At 44.3% G+C, this 15,468-nt stretch overlaps 1 long non-coding RNA gene across 1 annotated transcript in view; it reads right to left on the minus strand.

The window, feature by feature from the left end:
• Positions 1 to 9,008: 9,008 nt before the first annotated feature.
• Positions 9,009 to 15,468, minus strand: part of LOC112060397 (uncharacterized) — a 35,148-nt gene continuing 28,688 nt past the window's right edge. The window contains exon 3 of the long non-coding RNA XR_002889708.3: positions 9,009 to 9,147. This is a non-coding gene — a long non-coding RNA (uncharacterized LOC112060397). The remainder of the gene's footprint in view (positions 9,148 to 15,468) is intronic.

The following is a 15,468-nucleotide window of genomic DNA, read 5'->3' on the forward strand; positions in this document are numbered from 1 at the left end:
TTAGGAAATGAATCAGAGTTGTGTAGGTAATAAGGCACTGGCTGTAGGACCCCTTTAATTTGTTGCAGAAGTTGGAAAGTGCATAGTGAAGAAGACGGAGAATAGTTTTGTGGTTTATGTAGTTGAATATCAGTGAGGAGAAGTGAATTTTATCCTATCTCTGCCACTGAGTTTCTGTGTGATGCTTGTCAAGTTACTTAAACCCAACTTTTATAGATGTCACTAATTGTGTGTGAGGCTTCATCTGTAGTACTACGTCCAGTTTTGGGCCCCACACTACAAGAAGGATGTGGAAAAATTGGAAAGGGTCCAGTGGAGGGCAACAAAAATGATTAGGGGGCTGGAGCACATGACTTATGAGGAGAGGCTGAGAGAACTGGGATTGTTTAGTCTGCAGAAGAGAAGCATGAGTGGGGATTTGATAGCTGCTTTCAACTACCTGAAAGGGGGTTCCCAAGAGGATGGATCTAAACTGTTCTCAGTGGTACCAGATGACAGAACAAGGAGCAATGGTCTCAAGTTGCAGTGGGGGAGGTCTAGGTTTGATATTAGGAAAAACTTTTTTACTAGGAGGGTGGTGAGCCACAGGAATGGGTTACCTAGGGAGGTGGTAGAATCTCCTTCCTTAGAGGTTTTTAAGATCAGGCTTGACAAAGCCCTGGCTGGGATGATTTAGTTGGGAACTGGTCCTGCTTTGAGCAGGGGGTTGGACCAGATGACCTCCTGAGGTCCCTTCCAACCCTTATATTCTATGATTCTATGATTTTCTGGGTGCCCAACTTCAGTTGCCTGGGATCTGCAGAAGCATCAGTGCCACCTGATCAATCTCTGATTAGGTCCGTAAGGTGATCTGGATGGATATTCAGTTTATATCTATTACTGGCAATCTTATCATGTCACCAAAGCTTTTGGTGCCCATGTGATCAGTGTAGTAGCATTCCTTGGAAAACATCCTTCATTGGTCTTTCATTCTAATAATATGTCCTTACCAATAAAGTCACCAAAACAAAAGCAGTGTTGATGGAGACAGTTGCTGGGTTTGGCTTTGAATATCCTCATATCTGATCTTGTTCTGTCACTTACTACAAAGCAGCTGATGAAGACAATGAGAATTGAAAATGTCACTCTGGCTATTTATTTTGCACAGGGAACCTTAACTCTGGGATTCCTTACTTTTGAGTGCTTGACTTTGTAAACTTAATGTTCTTTTAATGTATCTTTTTGTATGCAACATTTATGCATATGGTCACATTCCACTGTTTGTCCTAAAAGTGAATTTACTCTTGTACTTTACAAAATCAGGACCCTAATGTATACAAAAATTATGCACATGCTTAACTCTATTCATATAGTACCATTGATTTCATGGGATTGCTCGTGTATAAAGATAAACATGTGCATAAGTCTTTGCAAGATTAGAAACTAAATTATTACTTTGGGCTTGAACAGCAAATCCTTAAGAAGTCAGTCTCAAGCAGGCACTTCTAAATGTATGGCTCATGTGAGGATGTATTCTGTTTTGGACTCTATTCCATAATGGGTTGCAAATTACAGTATTTTTTTTTTTTTTTTTTTGTTCTGGATCCTAGCAACAAGCAAGAAATACTGCCTCAATGAAAGTTCTGACTGGCCTGCTTCACAGTCGTCATTGTACATTTTATGTTTCCCCTTTTTCTTTAATATCTGCCACCTCTCAGTGCTGTTTCTCGCAGGCAGCACTTCTGTGTCACTTGACACAGGAAAATACTCTCCACGTCTCCTGCCCTGTCTGTCAAAGCTTATTACAAATGACATAGTCGCTATCCTTGACTAATGGATGATGGTGGGACTTTGGCCACTGCGATTTAAGGATTGTGGGGAATTATAGCTTAGCTGTCTGAAAATAATATAGGATTTTCAACAGTGAAATAAGCATTTGAAATTCTAATTTTATAAATGGATACTTCAAAAACTATTTGATATTTAATCACACCAAAAAGAACCTTGCACAAATGGCTGAGAGACTTTTGGTTATGGTGTCCATATTTATTCCACCAGCACAAAAAGGAAATTATCATTACTTAGTGAAGAAAGGAAAAACCATCTCTGTTTTTTTCTATTTGCATTATGTTTAAATTCTAGAATATTTTTATGAAAAGGAAGATGAAGGCAGAGGTCAATGATAGATTTAGTCCAGAGGTAGCCAAAATAGTCTACAGCAGGCTAGCAGCCTGTCTCTTTAATGTAGATGTGTGACCAATAAATATTGCAGATTCTGATCTAAATCTCGATCTTGAATCAAGTGACCAAGCCTCTCTGCTCAAGGCTGAGCACTGAATGGCGGGGCCTGTAAAAGCTATGGATTGCATTTCAGCACTGTTGCTGTGTTGGCTGCACTTATGTATCACAGAGGAGAGCTATTGTAGTCTACTCGTTTTTATGAAAATTAGGTTTGGTCCATAAGCTTCTGGCAAGTTACCTATGTGGCCCCTGATTGGACAGTTTGTGTTCTCATGTTCCTCCTGCCACTGCACTAGACTGTGATGTAATTTAACCTTTATCTTCATCCCAGCAGGTAAAATCCTGGTCTCTTTGAAGTCAATGGCAAAATTTCCATTGGCTTCACTGTGGCTAGAATTTCATCCAGCATATTTTTTTTGAAGAAGTGGACTAGCCTTTAGATGTTCTGATTCAGTTGACAAAAATATGTGGTAGAGTACTAACTAGGAGCTGGCTGGATACTCTAAATAGCAGATGAACCTGCTTTTAAGTGAGATTGGCTTTCAAGTTGGGGAGAACTTGCATGTGTATTTGATTTAAGACATCGATCTTTTTATCTTTCCTGACACACTGGAGATATTTGCACTGAATGAAGCTTCTTTTTCAAGTAGTGTCCCTATGGATGCTCCATTGTAGGTGTATGTGCGCCGCTGCGCTTCTAATCGGAGATTTTTGGTAGCAGTGTCCGTTGAGCCTGTGCATGTGCTCTCCCTCCCTGCGCATGTGCTCTCCCTCCTTTGGGGTCTGCCTCTAGCACTGTGCAGGCAAACCCCACTCACTTCCTTCCCAACTGCCTTTGGCCTCCAAGAGAGGGAGCAGTCCTCCCTTCCTTATCTGTGTCATTAGCATAAGTAGAAGTTGTTTTTGTTTCTTTTGTTCTCCTTAATAGTAGTGGTTTTTTTTGTTTTGTTGGTTTTTGTTTTGTTTTTTAACTCCTTTGGGATTAAGAAAAAAAGACAAAGAAAAAGATCTTTAGTTTCCCTCCCTGTCTGGGTGTTGCCGGCACAGAGGGCCCGAGGACAGCAACAGCGGGGTTCGTTGCCCGGTGTGCTTCGCGCCAGTGAACACACTAGGGTGGAGAAGCAAAAAAAGTTTATTTGAGATCTCAAAGCGGTGCAAGGAGACAGGCCCGTCTCAGATCAAGCACACTGAGACAAACAGTTTTTTCCCTTTTTATACATTCAGCAGCTAGACTTTTCTCTTCACCCACCCCCTCCCTTCACCCTCCCTGTCTCCTACAGTAGTTTACCTTAAGCAAGTAGCAAGCAATTACATTTCACAGCTAAATTCCTCCTTCTTCCCCCATCCCTTCTCTCCCCCTCCCTTCCCCCATTCCCTCTCCCTTCTTCTACAAAAGCCATGTTTATACATTCAAGCAGTTAAATCATTCTGGTGGCTATAAGTCTAACTTGTTAGTAACACTCCTCTAAACTGTTATCTGGTCCTGTTTCCCTTTGATTTATTATCTCCCCTCCAGCCATACAGGCCTCATTATTACCGCTTGGTACCAGTATGGGGGGGGAGTTGTAACTGATAACTGGTTGTTACACATTCTATGCATCTGGCTTTTGAGGTTGCTTAGAGTTAAACATGGAGGAACTTTGGTTCATTTAGGCCTAGTGATGCCCACATGGGGGCACCTCCCGGGCATTTAGTAGATTCTAGGGTTTTTTTTTTTTTTTTTTTTCAGTTTAAAAAAAAAAAAAAGGAAAAGCCTTTTTAAAATTTTTATTTAGTTATTTATTTCCCCTGCCTTCCTCACTGCGAGAGGATGCTAGACCCCTGCCCAGGGGCAGGCCTGGCTTTCCCTGAGCCTAGTGGTGCCTCTCCTGCAAGGAGTTGATTCCTGTAAGGGCCAGACACGCTCACTGTGCCTGTGGGAGTCTCACAAAAGTGCTTCACCTGCCACAGCTCAAACGGCAGCAGTCTTGCAGGAACTGAGAGCTGAAGTTAAAACTCTCCCTTATGGAGAAGGTCCTTTAGTCTCCAGGGGACTCCGGTGACCCTGGATCATCCCTGGAGCCTTTAACTTCACAGAGGGTAGAGTCGTAGAAAAAACCAGCAGACTCCCCCGGTAAAGACCCATAAAAAGGGCTTCAAGTAGTTGGTCAGCCAGAGAGGCTCCCCGGTGTGGCCACCTGGGTAGTGACGGCACCAGAAGCAGGGTACCCAGAAGGGGGCCACCGCTGTGAGCTCTGCTCTGCACCACACTGCCTGGAGAAGCCAGGGCCTCCAGCAGTCAGGCTCTGAGGCAATGGTGCCGCCCCTAAGGAGACAGACAATTACTGTACCGTCTCTAAAAGAGCGTCACAGAGAAACCCTTTGGTACTGTGTGTATGACAAAACTCCCATCTAGGGAGTTCTCTGCACCTTCCCAACCATCGGTACTGACAACGTACCACAGACACTTCTCTGTGGTACCAAGTGAGCCCAGGGTACCACATGATCTCTGGTACCCTGGAGCATAGGCGCTGACTCCGTGGATGCTCCAGGGCTGGAGCACCCACAGGCAAAAATTACTGGCAGTCAATCTCCCCCCACCCCTCCTCGCCTTCTCTCCCCTCTCGAGCGTGCTGCGTCCCCACTCCTCCACCTCCTTCCCAGTGCTTCCTGCACGCCACCTAACAGATGTTTGGTGGTGCTTAGGAGTTTCTGGGAGGGAGGAGGAGGAGCGGGGATGTAGCACGCTCAGGGGAGGAGGCAATGAAGAGGCATGGCAGAGGCGGGGACTTTGGAAAAGGGATGGAATGTGGGCGGGGCGAGGCCACTGCAGGGGTGGGAAGAGACTGGGCAGGGGGGAGGCTAGGGGCAGGGAGGGGTCGAGCACCCACCGGGCAGAGGGGAAGTTGGTGCCTATGCCCTGGAGACCTGTGGCCCTGGTACCCAGGGAAAAACAATTACTGTACCATCTCTAAAAGAGAGGCACTGACAAAACTTTCTGAACTGGGCACAACAAAACTCTCAGCTAGGGTGTGCTCTGCACCTTCTCTACCATCGGTACTGATACAGTACCATGGACTTCTCCTTGGTTCCGAGTGAGCCCAGGGTACTTCATGGTCTCTGGTACCCTGGAGACCTCATGGTTGGGGAAGAACCACAATCCCCATTACTCGGTATCAGAGCCCTGATACCAAGCACATCCCGGCACCTGGAATCGCTCTTGGCAACTGGCCGCGTACCGCCAATACCCCAGTCAGCACCGCCTTTACCCAGTGACGAGTCTGACAGTGGCCAGGAGGAAGTCATTTTCCTGGCCTCTCATCGTGGCCCACCATCACAATACAAGGGTCCTCCCCAATTCCACTGAATCAACCCACAAATTGTGGTATGGGCCCCCTGGGGTAAGCCCACTACCCATGCCCACGCTCCCCCAGCATGTCCGTATTGCAATCCTTGGGCAATGTACACGCATGTTGTGGCCATCCAGTGTCTCAGAGAGAGTCCACCTGATGGTCTCCTACAGCTTGGCTGTCCAGAGCTGCTGAGCCGGGGGAGGAGGAGGAAGCTTTTTCAGAACAGGAAGAAGGACTTGAAGGGGAAGCTACCCCTCCAGCACATCTCCTCCTTCTTCTCATCTCCACCAGATGAGACTGTACTGCCTCATCCCCCATGACTAGGAGATGATTTTAAGAACATTCTGGATCTTACCAAAAGGGCGGCAGATGAGCTGCAGATTCCCCTACAGGAGGTGGTAGATACACATCACAAGTTGGTGGATATTCTGCACACCTCTTCATCCAGAATTGCCCTCCCAATTAATGAGGTGATTCCAGATCCTACCAAAGTCATCTGGCAGACACCAGCCTCCATCGCACCAAGCAACAACAGAGCCAAAAATAAAAATAATTAAAAAAAAATACTACATCCCTCCCTGTCAGGGTTCCCTCCCCACTTTGAACTCTGGGGCTACAGATGTGGGGACCAGCATGAAAGACCCCTTAAGCTTATATTTCACCAGCTTAGGTTAAAAACTTCCCCAAGGCACAAATTCCTTTCCTTGTCCTTGGATGATTTTGCTGCCACCACCAAGTGATTTAAACAAACATTCAGGGAGGGGCCACTTGGAGCCCTATCCCTCCAAGTCCCTTCACCCCCTTTCCTGGGGGGGGGGGGCTTGAGAATAATATACCAACCAATAGGTTAACAAAGTGAGCACAGACCAAATCCCTGGTTTTTAGGACACTGGGAATCAATCAGGTTCTTAAAAGAAGAATTTTATTAAAAAAAAAGTAAAAGAATCCCACCTGCAAAATCAGGATGGAAGATAACTTTACAGGGTAAATAAAAAGATTTAAAACACAGAGGATTCCCCTGTGACTCTGCTTCCCAGTTACAAAACAGGAATAAAATTACCTCTTAGCATAGGGAAAATTCACAAGCTAAAACAAAAGATAATCTAACACAGGGGTTCTCAAACTGGGGGTTGGGACACCTCGGGGGTCGTGAGGTTATTACATGGGGGGTCACGAGCTGTCAGCCTCCACCCCAAACCCTGCTTTGCCTCCAACATTTATAATGGTGTTAAGTATTTTAAAGAGTTTTTAATTTATAAGGGATCACACTCAGAGGCTTGCTATGTGAAAGGGGTCACCAGTACAAAAGTTTGAGAATCACTGCTGCATTTCCTTGCTATTACTTACAATTTCTGTAATTTTAGTTGTATCATTTCAGGATCTTGTTAGGAGCTGGTTTACCTGCTTGGTCTCTCTCTTTGTCCCGAGAGGGAACCAACAAAAAGAATACCAACAAAACCTTTCCCCTCCCCCACCCCCAGATTTGAAAGTATCTTCTTTCCCCATTGGTCCTTCTGGTCAGATGCCAGCGAGGTTAATTGAACTGATTAACCCCTTACAGGTAAGTGATTCTGTACCTCTGGCCAGGAGGGATTTTATGTTACTGCATACATAAAGGTTGTTACCCTTCCCTTTATATTTGACACTCCCAAAGAGGCAGACTTTGTTTCAACATCCGCAACCCATCTCCATCATAGTGGATGTGGTTAATGCAGAAAGCAAGCAACATAATGCCAAGTCAACCACATACAATCGGGCTTGACAAGATGGCGTATTTGTCAGTGACATCACCATTTAGAGTTACGAATTACCAAACTGTCATGGCCAAATACAATTTTATTAATTATGGGAAACTCAGTGCGTTTCTAGAACATTTACTGGAGACACAAAAGGAACAGTTTCAGACCATTCTTAGAGAGGGTCAGTTAACAGCCAGACTGGTGCTAGAGACAGCACTGGATATAGCTGAGACAGCTGCCCGCGCGGTCTCCATGACAGTGGTACTGAGACGGGCTTCTTGGCTTCACCTTTCTAGATTGCCCAAAGAGCTGCAGAAGACTTCCAGTTTGAAGGGCCCAAACTCTTCCTGGAGAAGACAGATTCTTCTCTTGACATCCTGAAGGATTCCCAGACCACATTACACTCCCTAGGAATCTACACTGCGGGACAGAAGAGAAGATATACCTCTTAGTCACAGCATAGGTCACAATCTCCTCAATACCCACCGTCTCAGTGCTGTTATGAGCCATGGTGTAAGAGGCCTGTGGCTCAAAAATGGAAGCAGTCCGCACCCCAGTCTGCAACCTCTCAAAACACCTCTTCTGAGCATTTTTGATGGGTTGGTCCAGGGCATGAACAATTATATCTTGCAACATCAGCTGCGACCTACACACCTGTCGCTCCCCTTCAGAAGTCACCTGGGAGGATATCACCTCTGACAGATAGGTCCTGGAGATAATTTTGAAGAGTTATGCCATTCAATTAATGTCCTTCCCCCCATTCCAACCGTCCTTCCCCATCCCCCTTCAGGGACTCTTCTCATGAGAACCTATTTCATCAGGAAATATATAATTTGTTATGCCTACAGGCCATTGAACCAGTCCTGGTGCAACTCAGGAGCAAGGGGTTTTACTCATTATTTCCTGATCCCCAAGGCAAAGGGAGGTTGGAGGCCCATTCTAGATCTAAGGGTATTAAACAATTATGGTGCAGACGTTCAAGATGGTCACACTAGCAGCCATTATTCCAGCTCTAGAGCAAGGAGTTTGATTTCCAGCCCTCAACCTACAAGATGTCCACTTCCATATCTCAATATAATCATTGTACAGGAGATTTCCTATGGTTTACCTTTGGGGCAGGACCATTATCAGTACAGACTGCTCCACCCACGGTATTCTCCCAGGTTCTCTTCATTGTAGTGGCACACTAACCCCAGTACAGCAACTGGAGTTTATCAGCACCAAGCTTGATGCAGTACAAGCGAGAGCATTCCTCCCGCTATGCAGACTCCCCATGCTGGGACAGATGCCTCCCTAGTAGGCTGGGGAGCTCACCCGCACAACCACAAGGTTCAGGGCAAATGGCCTTCCACAGAAGTGACCTTCCATATCACTCTTTTGGAGCTAAGGGCTCTCAGGAATGCCTGTGCACACTTTCTGCCTTTCATCAAGAACACCCACACAAAAGTCATGATGGACTTAATATGACCTGTATGTTTTACATAAATCGCCAAGGGGATGCCAGATCTCCCTCCCTCTGCAAGGAAGCACTCAAACTTTGGAATTGGTGCATCCATCACAATATGCTCATCTCAGCTGTCTATCTGCCAGGGATACAGAATGTGACAGCCAACAGTCTCCGTTGGAATTTTTGTCATGACTATGAGTGGGTACTGAACTCAGAGGTGCTTCAAGATATATTCGTCCTTTGGGGAACCCTGATTACGGATCTCTTCGCTTCTTACTGGAACAAGATACATCCTCATTACCGCTCCAGGGCCAGCTTGGGGAAACATTCACTGTGAGTTGCACTCATCCTCCCATGGGATGGGGCCCTCTTGTATGCCTTTTCCCAGTTTCCTCTTCTATCCAAGATTCTGTTGAAAATTCAATGACACAAAGTGAGAGTTATTCTGATTGCTCCTCCTGGCCATGACAAGTCTGGCTCCCTTACCTGACACAGATGGCAAAATGCCCTCCTGTTCCTCTTTGGCCCATTCCTCACCTGCTCTCTCAAAACAATGGGCTGATCCTTCACCCCAAACTGTGGGTCCTCTGCCTCCAGACTTGGCTCCTTCTAGTTCCTAGGCTTAGAGGTAGAATGCTCTGACAAACTGAAAGACATGTTGCTACAGAGCCAAAAGTTGACCACTCGACATACTTACCTACAAAATGGAAACAATTCCAAGTTTCTCAAGAGATCAAAACTGACACTCAGCTCCCTTAAGGTACATCTCGCTGTGAAAACTGCTTTCCACTGCCAGGTAGACAGCTTCTCAGTGTTGGCTCACCCACTGACTCGTAGATTCCTTAAGGGCATTGGAAATCTTTTCCTGCATGTGACACCATCCGCTCCAGCCTGGGACCTTAACCTAGTTCTCAGGGCTCTGACTAGATCTCCCTTTGTGTTCATGGCAACTTGCTCTCTCTCACATCTGTCCATGAAGATAGCATTTCTAATTGCCATCACCTCAGCTAGGCACTTAGGAGAAATAGCAGCCCTGATGGCAAACCCCATCATTCATGGCCTTTTTTAAAGACAAAGTAACTCTCTGGCCATATCCCAAGTTTCTCCCTACTTTCTCTGCACTTTCCATATGAATCAACAGATCCATCTCCCTGTTTTTTCCCTAAAACCACATTGTGACAACAGGGAGACAATTCTGCATATGCTAGATGTTAGGACACGAGCATTCTACTTGAACAGGACTAAGGACTTTAGGAAATCCGCTAAACTCTTCCTTTCATCCACAGAAAGATCAAAAAGCTCTGTGATATCGGCTCAAAGACCATCCAAATGGGTCTTTGGTTGCATTAATCACTGTTATCAAGGGCACAACCTGCTTCCATCCAGAGTCCATAAGCACTCCACGAGATCAATTTCTACCTAGGTCACGTTCCTTAAAGATTATTCCTATCTCAGTAATCTGTAGAGCAACGACTTGGGCCTCAGCCCATACTTTCGCAGAACATTATGTGATCACTGAAGATTTGGCCCCCGACGCCACCTTCGACTCCAGAGTACTCTCTGTAGTAACAGACTCCACTCTGAAGTCCCAGCCTCCAGTGGTGGGTACTGCTCGGGAGTCCCCTACAGTGGAGCACCCATAGGGACACTACTCGAAGAAGAGGAAGTTACTCAGCTTGTGCAGTAACGATGGTTCTTCAAGATGTGTCCCCCTATGGGTGCTCCACAACCTGTCGTCGTCCCCTCTACTTCACAGTACTGCTCTGCGGTGGAGAAGGAAGTGAGCGGGGTTCACCTGCGCAGTGCTGGATAGCCTCAAGGCAAACCATGCCGGGAGGGAGAGTACATGCATAGGCTCAACGGACACTGCTACCAAAAATCTCCGATTAGAGGTGCAGGGGTGCACATACACCATAGGGGGACACATCTCGAAGAACCATCGTTACAGCACAAGCTGAGTAACTTCCTCTTCCTTATTCTCAGATCATATTCTCTTCCTACTTGATAATATTTCCTTTAAAGTTATCACAACTTCATAACTTCAGAGGTGTTTTCAGGATAACAGACTCTATAGCCCAGTTTTCAAATTTGGGCTTCTATGTTAGACACTCAAATCCGGCATTTGGATGCTCCAAGTGACACTTAAACATCTATCTACAGTACCTGTAGGGTACTGATTCCAGCATCTCTAAAGTTCCACATTTAGGTGCTCTTATTGGAAAAATGGGCTCTTTTATGTCATAAAAAGTGGTAGATTTTAACTTTTTATTGCAGGATTAAAAACAGGAGAAGCAGGGTTTTAACAGAATAAATTCATATCTAATTACAAATCTGTGAAATAGCAGCAGTGGGAATATAGGGAGTGACTGGCTAATAAATTATCTTGTGTATATGCATCCCTTTTCAAGTTTGTTCTACTGTAAAAGCCTCTGTTTAGGTAAAATATGGCATTATTTGTAGGTGAAAAAGTAATTTGGCCAGAATAACAAAATAATATCCAGATAATATCTATCAATATATATTATGCTTTAGTGCCTTCTTCTCCATGTGAACAGCTCAGAGTGCTTTAATGATGGGGTAGTTTGCCTCTTAAGGGCAGCAATGGTGGTCAACCCACCCCATTATGTGGCATTTTAAGATTTCTAAAGGGCCAGTATATATACAAGGGATTTAGGAGATACTGAGAGGAAGAGGTGCTAGGAATAAGTGGTTCTTGGGAGGAAATCCCATCATTGTATTTGTATGGGCCAGAAGCCTTGCAGGGAAGGCGTAGGGTGACCAGACGTCCCGATAATCCCTTTTTTTTTTTTTTTTTTACTCTGGCGGCAGGGACTGACTTGACTTTATTTATTCCCCTCCTCCCCCATGTGTGCCGATTTTTTCTTTCCCACATCTGGTCACCCTAGGAAGGCAGTGTAAGACTCCTCTCTCACCCAACCAATTGGGGATGAGCTGAGAGAAGGGGACCAGCATAAATGCTGCTTTCTCCCCTATAGCAGGGCAGAAATTTATCAGGCCTGCTGAACCCTCTGATCCTAAGGACTAATTGTGGGGGTGGGGGGAAGAAGCAAGCTGGGGGGGGGGGAAGCAAGCTGAGGGGGAACCCAGCTTCAAGTAGGAGAGCTGGGGACTGGAGTTTTGAGAGAGCAGGCCAGGACTCTTGTATGGACCCAGAGGGAATGACCTAGGGCAACTAACCAAAGTGAGTTACACTTGGTAGAAAGATTTAATAAAACGAAGGGGTACATATCTTGAACCAGCTTAGTCAGGGTAATTGCAAGAACCCGAGGGGCCCTGAGTGCAATGCACCTGCATGGCCCCAAAGAGCCACAAGGGTATATGTTGGAGGGCAGCACCTCATATCATAAGCCAAATAGAATTAAGTTGTGGGGAACCCACCCTCAAACAAAGTATAAACTGCAAGACTAGTCTTGAAATGATCCAGGCAATTTAACCAGGAGTAACCCACCCCCCAACAATCCAATGTGTGTTTTACCGTTTATGCTGTTTGCTTATTTTTTGTATTTTATTCAACTGTTAGTTTCACTTTAAGTGCTAGTTTCACTTTCTGGTTCTTCAAAGGTTTTTGAAATTTCAGATACAGCTGCTGCAAAGAAATGTGTGACATCTTGCTTCATTCAAACTTCATCTCCTCTGTAAGAGAGAAACTATATATCTTGTAAGGAGGCAAAGTGTCACCTGGTGGATAAGGTGCAAAAAACCCAAAACAAAACAAAAAAACCAGTTTTTCAGGATGCCTGAGTTCCGCCTTCAGGCTTTTATTCTTTAGGATTTCTGAAGAGGTATAGCTTAGAGTTGACAATCAAAGTAAACTGATTTTACACATTTCCAGAAAGCAAAACCAGAACCCCTCTGTCTGGACCATTATCTCAGCCATATAGCAACTGGATGTGTAAAGTTCCCTGCTCCAAGTCATCCCCTCCTTCTGTCTCCCAAGCAGCCACTTACAGAATGTCTTCCTGTTGGGAAGCACAATTGGCTTACACTTTCCATTTCCCCTCCCCACATTATATTGCTGATACCTGGAAATGCCCTAGCACCTGGTCACATACTATATTCTCCAGGTGGGCACTAATTCTTTTAAATTGCTATAGAAAAATAGTTGTGGTATATACTATATGGTGTGACTTTCGCTCTGTTTTGAATACGACTTCTCCTACTGCCCCTTTGCATGGAGTTAGGCTAATAGAGCACATGTAGGATTAAGCCTTAACTCCCATTTAAGTGAATGAAACTTTTTTTGTGTTAAAGGGCTGAATGATCTAGCCCTCAGGTAGTAAAGTTGTAGGGCAACATTTAAAAATAAAGTTGTCTAAGTTGTGTCAGCATGGTCTGGGGAGGCGAGACAGTAAGCGAGTAGTTGTATGTAGAGAATATATATTTGATCACAAAATAGGTACTTGGCTGTACATATACCCATTTGCTCAAAAGCACTGTGTTTTGCCCACACAGTCACCAGGTTTGTGTCCTTGTGTGTATATTTTGCTTCTGAAACTTGGACTCATTTTCCCTAAAAATGGGGTTCTTATTCTTTAGACTATTAAGAACATAAGAGCGGCAATACTTTGGTCAGACCAAAGGTCCATCTAACCCAGGATCCTGTCTTCCAACAGTGGCTAATGCCAGATGCCCCAGAGGGAATGAACATAACAGGTAATCATCAAGTGATCCATCTCCTGTTGCCCTTCTGGCAAACAGAGACTAGGGACACCATCCCTGTCCATCTTGGCTAATAGCCATTGATGGACCTATCCTCCATGAACTTATCTAGTTCTTTTTTGAACCATGTTATAGTCTTGGCCTTCACCAACATCCTCTGGCAAAGAGTTCCACAGATTGACTGCGTTGTGTGAAAAAATACTTCCTTTTGTTTGTTTTTAACCTGCTGCCTATTTTCATTTGCAAAAAGAAGAACAGGAGTACTTGTGGCACCTTAGAGACTAACAAATTTATTAGAGCATAAGCTTTCGTGGACTACAGCTCACTTCTTCGGATGCATCCGAAGAAGTGGGCTGTAGTCCACGAAAGCTTATGCTCTAATAAATTTGTTAGTCTCTAAGGTGCCACAAGTACTCCTGTTCTTCTTTTTGCGGATACAGACTAACACGGCTGTTACTCTGAAACCTATTTTCATTTGGTGGCCCCTAGTTATGCCTTATGTTATGAGAAGGAGTAAATAACAGTTCCTTATTTACTTTCTTCACACCAGTCATGATTTTATAGACCTCTATCTTATCCTCCCTTAGTCGTCTCTTTTCCAAGCTGAAGAGTCCCAGTCTTACTAATCGCTCCTCATGCAGAAGCTGTTCCATACCCCTAATAATTTTTGTTCCCCTTTTCTGAACCTTTTCCAATTCCAATGCATCTTTTTTGAGATGGAGAGATCACAATTGCATGCAGTATTTAAGATGTGGGTATGCCATGGATTTATATAGAGGCAATGTGATATTTTCTGTCTTATTATCTATCCCTTTCTTAATGATTCCCAACCTTCTGTTCGCTTTTTTGACTGCTGCAGCACATTGAGTGAATATAGGGTGAGCAGACAGCAAGTGTGAAAAATCGGGACGGAGGGTGTGGGGGTAATAGACACCCTAAAAGACAAAGCCCCAAATATCAGGACTGTCCCTATAAAATCGGTACATCTGGTCACCCTAAGTGGAAGTTTTGAGAGAACTATCCACAATGACTCCAAGATCTTTCTTGAGTGGTAACAGCTAATTTAGACCCCATCATTTTATATGTATAGTTGGTATTATGTTTTCCAATGTGCATTATTTTGCATTTATCAACATTGAATTTCATCTGCCATTTTGTTGCCCAGTCACCCAGTTTTGAGAGATCCTTTGTAGCTCTTCGCAGTCTGCCTGGGACATAACTATCTTGAGAAGTTTTGTATCATCTGCAAAAGTTGCTACCTCACTATTTACCCCTTTTTCCAGATCATTTTATGAATATGTCGAATAGTACTGGTCCCAGTACAGACCTCTGGGGGACACCACTATTTACCTCTCTCCATTCTGAAAACTGACCTTTTAGTCCTATCCTTTGTTTCCTATCTTTTAACTAGTTACCAATCCATGCGAGGACCTTCCCTCTTATCCCATCACAACTTACTTTGCTTAAGAGCCTTTGGTGGGGGAAACTACCAACTAACATCTATAATTAGTCTGTAATTTTAAAGGGTTTCTGAAAATCTAAATACGTAAATATCTACTGGATCCCCGTTATTCACATGCTTGCTGACCCCCTCAAAGAATTCTAGCAGATTGGTGAGCTATGATTTCCCTTTACAAAAACTATGTTGACTCTTCCCCAACAATATTAGTGCTGTCAGTTTCACAGTTTGGTGCCTTTTTTTAAAATACAATCAAATTTTTTGCTGCAATTGTTAAGTGCTGCATGTTAAGCAGTATGGAACATATCTTTTTGTCCTACATTTGCTTATCAAAAGTATTTATTAATAATTTGAAATAAGTAATGCTTGGAGGCCCTGTTCTGGATTCTGACCTCATTGTGCTGGGTGCTATACAAACACAGAAGATAAATTTTAAGCTCTTTTGGGGCAGTGGTTAACATTTTTACCACAGTAGAACCCATGGACCACAATCACAATTGTGCTAAGTGCTGTAAAATCACATAAAGAGAGACCGGCTTTACACAAGGACGTTACAGACTGCTTATAGATGTTAGTTGGTAGTGTTCAACA

Source organism: Chrysemys picta, chromosome 5 (genome assembly GCF_011386835.1).
Source record: "Chrysemys picta bellii isolate R12L10 chromosome 5, ASM1138683v2, whole genome shotgun sequence".
NCBI lineage: Eukaryota > Metazoa > Chordata > Testudines > Emydidae > Chrysemys > Chrysemys picta.